Below are 6,932 nucleotides of genomic sequence, written 5' to 3'. Positions count from 1 at the left end.
ATTGTTGCTTTTGAATTATGGTGTTGGCGAAGAATATTGAATATACCATGGACTATCAAAAGAATAAGCAGATCCATCTTGGAAGAAGTACAGCCAGAAGGCTCCTTGGATGCCAAGATGGCAGGATTTCATCTCACGTACTTTGGACATGTTATCAGGAGGCATCAGCCCTGGAGAAGGACATCGTGCTTGGTAAAGTAGAGGGTCAACAAAAAAGAGGAAGACCCTCAATGAGATGGATCGACACAGTGGCTGCAACAATGGGATCAAGCATAACAACAGTTGTGAGGATAGTGCAGGACCGGGCAGTGTTTCATTCCGTTGTACATAGGGTCGCTATGAATCAGAACTGACTCGACGGCACCTACCAACAACAACATGTGTGTATATATATATCCCTCACCATACTGAGAACTACTTTAGGGAAGAGACTATGCTTATTCCAGAGAGTATTCTTTGTGCTGATCTGGTGCCTGGCAACAAGTGTTCAATAGGTGCTCAATAAGTCCTTGAGACGAATGAATGTTTGAGGAGAGGAGGTTGAAGGGTAGGGAGATGACACCACAAAATGGCTACTCACAAGCTGTCTAGAGAGGTCTTCCATGGGCTGTACTCGCCTTTTCTCCTGGCTGCCATCGTTCTGGATTCCCTCCAGGCTCCTGGCTGGGATGAGCAGAAATGAATGGAGCAGGGCAGTGGATGACAGTGGAGAGGAAGGGAATGAGCATGCTGAGAGTTACCCAAACAAGCACCATAGGTCAGTCAGCCCAAATGGAGGGTCCTACCCAGGGTAGAAGTACGGTTCCTGCTTTCCAAGCCCAGAGGACTAAGACCCCCAGACCAAGACAGAGACCACCTCAGGGAGTCAAGGCACTAGACAAGAGGCAAGAATTAGGGTCATTAGCCATCCCATGCTGGAGGTATTTGCACATTCTGAACTGGTTTGATAATTTGGAAAGCGCACTCAACGAGATGGATCGAGAGGCTTAGGTTCTTTCAACACACAGCTGTGCAACCTTGGACAAGCTCCCCCTCCTCTCTAGGCCTCAGGTTTCTCATGTAAAGGGTTGGGTCAGGTGACCTCTAAGGTTTATTCCAGCACTGACATCCTAGTGCGTTCCTAGCATGTAAGGCCTGTATTTTAATTGGTAACCCTTTTCATTGGTACAGCTCTTGACCTAAACTGGGACTCAGCAAAATCAGCTGATGGCTTCCAAGGCTGAGAATGAAAGGGAGAAGTAGTTTTTTGGGAGGGGGGGGTGAAGATTAGACACATGGTAAGAGGCAGAGAGGGAATCTTATTCTGCAGTTTTCCCTACCTTCAGCTTCCTTAAATGGTCAGTTGCAATACTGGGACAAGTTCTGCCAAAGAAAATTCTAGAATTTCAAGAGAAATAGGGAGTGATCAGGGAAGGGCTTAGAGAGGACAAATGGACACCTCAGGAAGCAGTTGACCCTGTGTAGTTAAGTGGGGATGGAGGGCCATCTCAGGTGGCAACCCCTCTATCTCCATCCCAGGGACAGGAGGAGACAAGGCAGGGGAAAGCTAAGAGAAGAGGAAGCATGAACCCCAGCGTGGACGGGGATGTGGTGTCATGGATTGAACTGTGTCCCCCAAAAATATGCGTATCAATTTGGCTAGGCCATGATTCCCAGTGTTGTGTGATTGTCCACCATTTTGTCATCTGATGTGATTTTCTTGTGTGTTGTGAATCCTATCTCCCTGATGTTAAGGAGATGGGATTAGTGGCAGTTGTGTTGATGAGGCAGGACTCAATCTACAGGATTAGATTGTGTCTTAAGCCAATCTTTTTTGAGATATAAAAGAGAGAAGAGAGTCGAGAGACAGGGGGACCTTGTACCACCAGGAAAGCAGCACCGGGAGCAGAGCACGTCCTTTGGACCCAGGGTCCCTGCATGGAGAAGCTCCTAGACCAAGGGAAGATTGATGACAAGGACCTTCTCCCAGAGCTGACACAGAGAGAAAGGCTTCGCCTGGAGCTTGTGCCCTAAATTTGGACTTCTAGCCTGCTAGACTGTGAGAGAATAAATTTTTGTTTGTTAAAGCCATCCACTTGTGTTATTTCTGTTATAGCAGCACTAGATAACTAAGACATGTGGGCAGCCCAGAGTGAGAGGAAACCAAAGCGGAAGAGTAGCCATTGCTCTAGGTGGTGTCAGCCTGAGCTCTAGTCTCACTTTCACCAAGAACCAGCTGTGTGACTTTGGACAAGGAACTTAAATCTCTCTGGGCTTCCATTGAGGATAATGTTATTACTTGCCTGGAAACGGGGTAGCTAGATAATCATCTTGCAGTCCCTTCCAACACTGAGATCAGAGATTTTTATGATCCTTCTAACTCTTCCTCCACTTCTTTGCTACTTGCTGCCTTTGCCTGCTCCCCCTCACAGACCTACGCTTCATGCCCCTGTGTAAAGAGGGACCCAGCTCACATCTGTGCCTCTACCATCTGGGCAGTGTATGCAGAGCAGGCAGTACAGAGGAAATGGGACGAGGTTATGGTGGCAGAATTCTAACAGGCTAACCCACCTGAGTCAGAAAATCCAATCTCCACCTTGGCCTGTGAGTCCCCTAAGAAAATGAAGAGGAAACCAAGTGAGGGAGACACTGAAGGGAATTCAAGGAGAATTCTGTTCAGGATCCCCAAGGCCTAACAGTTGCTCAAAGCAGGAACTAAAGGATTCTCTCCAAGTCTGGGCTGGACAGGCTACTGCCAACACCCCTTGCCCCCTCCATTGGCAGAGGTCTGAGCATGGCAGACCTTCTGCCCATTCACATAATCCTCCCTAACCTGGCCCTCCCCATGAAACATTTCAGATGCCTCCATGAAACATTTATTGCAGCCCTGAAATGCTCTTCATTCAGCAGAGATATTTGGGCTCTTGTTGGTTTGTATCTTTAAAGAGCTGAAAATACTACCATTAAGGCCATGGGGGAATGCATGACTGTCTATCCACCCCAAATCTCCTGGAATGTTGATTTCTCAGGGCAATGCACCCAAAGCTACCATCAGGCAGGCCCTCAGCAGCAAAAAGCTGGATAGTGTTACTTCTGTTCTGTTTTATAGGCAGAGAAGCTACAAGACAAAGGCAAAAATGCAACCCACCATCAGTGCTTCCAGGCCCGAGAAATATTTAAACAAGTTGTAGGCCTTGGTAGAAAGGGCAGCCCCCATTCCTTGAGCCATGCAGAACTAGAAGTGAGAAGCTTTGAGGAGGATGATCACCCCAAAATAGACTTGTTTTTTTTCACAACTTTTTCATGAGGCATTGGCATCTCTTGCAGCATGGGAAAAAAAATAGCCTGAACTGTTAACAAATAAAGATTATAAAAAGCCCCAAATGTTCCCACGGGCTTCCATGTGGCTGTGGTGTTCTAGAGAGATGGGGAGGCTGGAGAGAGGGCAGGGGAAGTATGCAGCCAGGAGGCCCCAATCTCTTCTCTCCTGACCCATTTTCTCCCTCAGTGTCTGGCTCTGCCTAAAGCTCACATGACAATAATTGATGTGAGGGTTGAGAATGTCTTTTGTTGACTCTCAGAAGTGGTCCACTGAGAGTGTGTATTATTGTTTTCTGCTTCCAGAAAGGGAATGCATGGAATAGAACAGGGCTTCTGAAAAACATAACCACCTTGCAGTGAAGCCAGTTTAAATTAGGCTGCACTATGGGGAGGACCAAGTTTGCTTAGTAAATACATGGAGGGTGCTCAATGTTCTTGTCAAGGTCAACTTAACTTGAACTTGGACCTGCTAGATGTCAGTAACCAGATATGGGTTTGGGGTTGTAGTTGCTTTTGACCCAGGTTAAAGGATTGTCAGGGGCTACCCAGGAATGGGTCTTGTTCTCACCTGCCATCCTGAGTTCCCCTTGTAGAGCTCCATGCTAGACCCAGAGAGCAACCCCCTGCACTCGCTGCCCTAGCCCTGAGAGCTTTCTTGGTACATACTTGGACCGCATGGGCAACAAAAGACAGAGAATGGAGTCAAAGGTCCTGGAATGGAATAAGGAACCCCTCCCTCCCACCCCAGGGTTCTCAGTAAAATGAGGTATTTGAACTGGATAATATCTGAGAGGTCACCTGGTCTTGACTTTTCATAGTTAAAAGAGAATTGACCACAGGGCTCTAGAGCTTAGTGTTCCCCACAAAGTCTGGGATCAATGGCCTACTCCATCCCACTTTGGTCAGCTCCTCTCTCTTTTCTCTTCCTTTCCCTTCTACCTCTCTTGTATGGATTGAATTGTGTCTCCTAAAGAGATATGCCCAAATCTTAACCCCTGATACAAGTGAACATGACCTTGTTTTTGGAAATAAGGTCTTTGAGGATGTTATTAGTTAATATGAGTCATACTGGAGTAGGGTGGGTCTTGAGCTCATCTGAGTGGTGTCCTATAAAAGAGGAGGAGATACACAGAAGGAAGGCCACACGTGATGATGGAGTTATGCTACAGCTGCAAGCCAAGGAACATCAGGGGCTACTAGCAGCCATGAGAGACAAGAAAGAATCTTCCTTGAGAGCCTTTGGAAAGAACATGACCCTGCTAACACCCTGAAGTTGGATTCCCAGCCTCCATGACAGTGAGATGATGATTTCTGTCTTTATCAGCCACTCCGTGGTACCTTTTTATAGTGCCCCAGGAAACTAATACTCCCTCTTTCTCCCTTTTGCTTTTCTCCCTTATTCTTTCCTCATCCTTTCCCCACTTCTTGGGTAAACCAAAAACCAAACCTGTTGCCATTGAGCCCATACCGACTTATGGCAACCCCATGTGTTACAGAGTAGAGCTGCTCCATTGGGTTTTCTTGGCTGTAATCTTTTATGGAAGCAGTTCATCAAGCTTTCTTCCATAGAGTCGCTGGGTGGGTTCGAACCACCAACATTTAACAGTTGATCGCAAACAACTTGCGCCACCTAGGGACCTACTGTATTTGTACACAAGTAATGTGCTCCTTCAATGTTTGTTTGCCAACCATGCCCTCCCCCTGCAAGGTATTTTTGTTAGTGTTGCTGTGCCAATTTTCTTTTCTTTTCTTTTTTTTTTTTTTTTTACACTACTTCCTAGGTGGACAGTTCTAAAAAATAAACATGTGTGGCTGTGGCTTGGTAAAAGAGGCATGAGTTGGAATCAACTTGATGGCGACCCCATATGTGCAGAGTAGAACTCCTCCATAGGGTTTTCATAGCTCTGACTTTCAGAAGCAGCTCATCAAGTCTTTCTTCTGAGATGGCTCTGAATGGGTTTGAACTGCCAACCTTTCAACCTTACCTCTAATAGTAGAGCGCTTAACCCATTGTGCTACCCAGCGAGTCCATCACCCAGCTAGCTACCCCAAAAAATTCCATCCCCTCCTAGGGTCAAGGTTTTCAAATGGCTGAGAGGAAGAAAAGGGCTGAGCAGAGAATGCTGCAGGTCTATTGTAATTTGACACAAGCCAAAGCATTGTTCTGCAGGGTGTGGCCATTCACAAGCTTAGTGGGCCACCCAGGGCATGAAATGAACTAGGGAGAAGCAAGGCAGGCCAGGCCACAGTGGGGCTGACGGGGCACAAAGAGAAAAGGAGCTGGTGTGCAGAGTTGGGAAGCTTTCCACAGAACAGGCAGAACATGTTCCCTGCATGTCAGCTCACTAGACAGTCTGTGGTCCCCAGGTCCCTGGAGAGAGTTGTAAGGGCAACAAGTGGCTGCTATGCCGCCCCTTAAAAACACAGCTCAGGCTGCCTCCAAGGCCACTTAGTACATGCTTTAGCATGACTTTGGCTGGCTGTCTAGAATCTACCACATGCTCTGGAAGGATCAGCCCCAACCACCCTATCTTTCTCCAAACCAACCCTCTTCCTCCTCCTTCTAAGGGGAGCCAGCCTAGAGCTCTCTGGGAGTCTGGGCTGTCGGTGGAGTCCGAGGGCTGGAGGCAGTTGCAAGAGGAGATTTGGGACCTGAACTGCCACCTCTACACTCCACAGGAAGTTCCCAGAACAGTTCTGCTTCAGGAGACCTTGGTTTGCATCTGCCCCAGCTGCCATTTTACAGATGTGGAACTGAGGACCAGTTCCTGACATCACATCACCTTGCCTCCCCAGAACCAGGGGTGTGAGAGGTATTGATGGCATAGGCAGCACAGTGATGGCATAGGTAACACAGGGCCAGGCTGGAGGCCCATGGCCACAAACAGCCCAAGTGACATCACTTAGCCTGGGTCTCAGTTTTCTTCTCTGAAAAAATGAGGCTTGTCTGCTCATTCATTCATTTATTCTTTCTCTTTCATTTATCGAATGCATGTTAAGCTCCTACTGGTGCCAGGCACCGCTAGAGATTGTAAGGGTTATATGCTTATCATGCCGTCCCTGTCTTCAAGGAGCTTAAGTTTAATAATAATAATAATAATTGATTGTATGTTTATTATATGCTTAGCTTCCTGCTAAGGAGCCTGAGTCGTGCAAGCGGTTCGTGATCGGCTGCTAATTGCAAGTTTAGTGGTTTGAACTCACCCAAGGTCTCCATGGGAGAAAGACCTGGTGATCAGCTTCCATAAAGGTTAACCAAAAAAAAAAAACCCCAAACCCTTTGCTGTTGAGTCGATTCCAACTCATAGTGACCCTATAGGACAGCATAGAAGTGTCTGATAGGGTTTCCAAGGAGCAGCTGGTGGGTTCGAAATGCCAGTCTTTTGGTGAGCAGCCAAGCTCTTAACCACTGCACCACCAGGGCTCTTCCATAAAGATTACAGCCTAGAAAACCCTATGGAGCAGTTCTACTCTGTAAGACATGGGGGTGACATGAGCTGGGGGCTGACTACGACAGCTAACAACAATGACAATTTTGTGCTCAGCATTTTCCATCGACTTCATTTAAACTTCACAGAAATCCTGTGAGAAGTAGGTCCTATTATCACATTCCTATTAAGCAGATAAGGAAA

This window comes from Trichechus manatus, unplaced genomic scaffold (assembly GCF_000243295.1).
Source record: "Trichechus manatus latirostris isolate Lorelei unplaced genomic scaffold, TriManLat1.0 scaffold00090, whole genome shotgun sequence".
Lineage (NCBI taxonomy): Eukaryota > Metazoa > Chordata > Mammalia > Sirenia > Trichechidae > Trichechus > Trichechus manatus.
The sequence above is the reverse complement of the archived record's forward strand: the minus strand, read 5'-3'. Positions refer to the sequence as shown.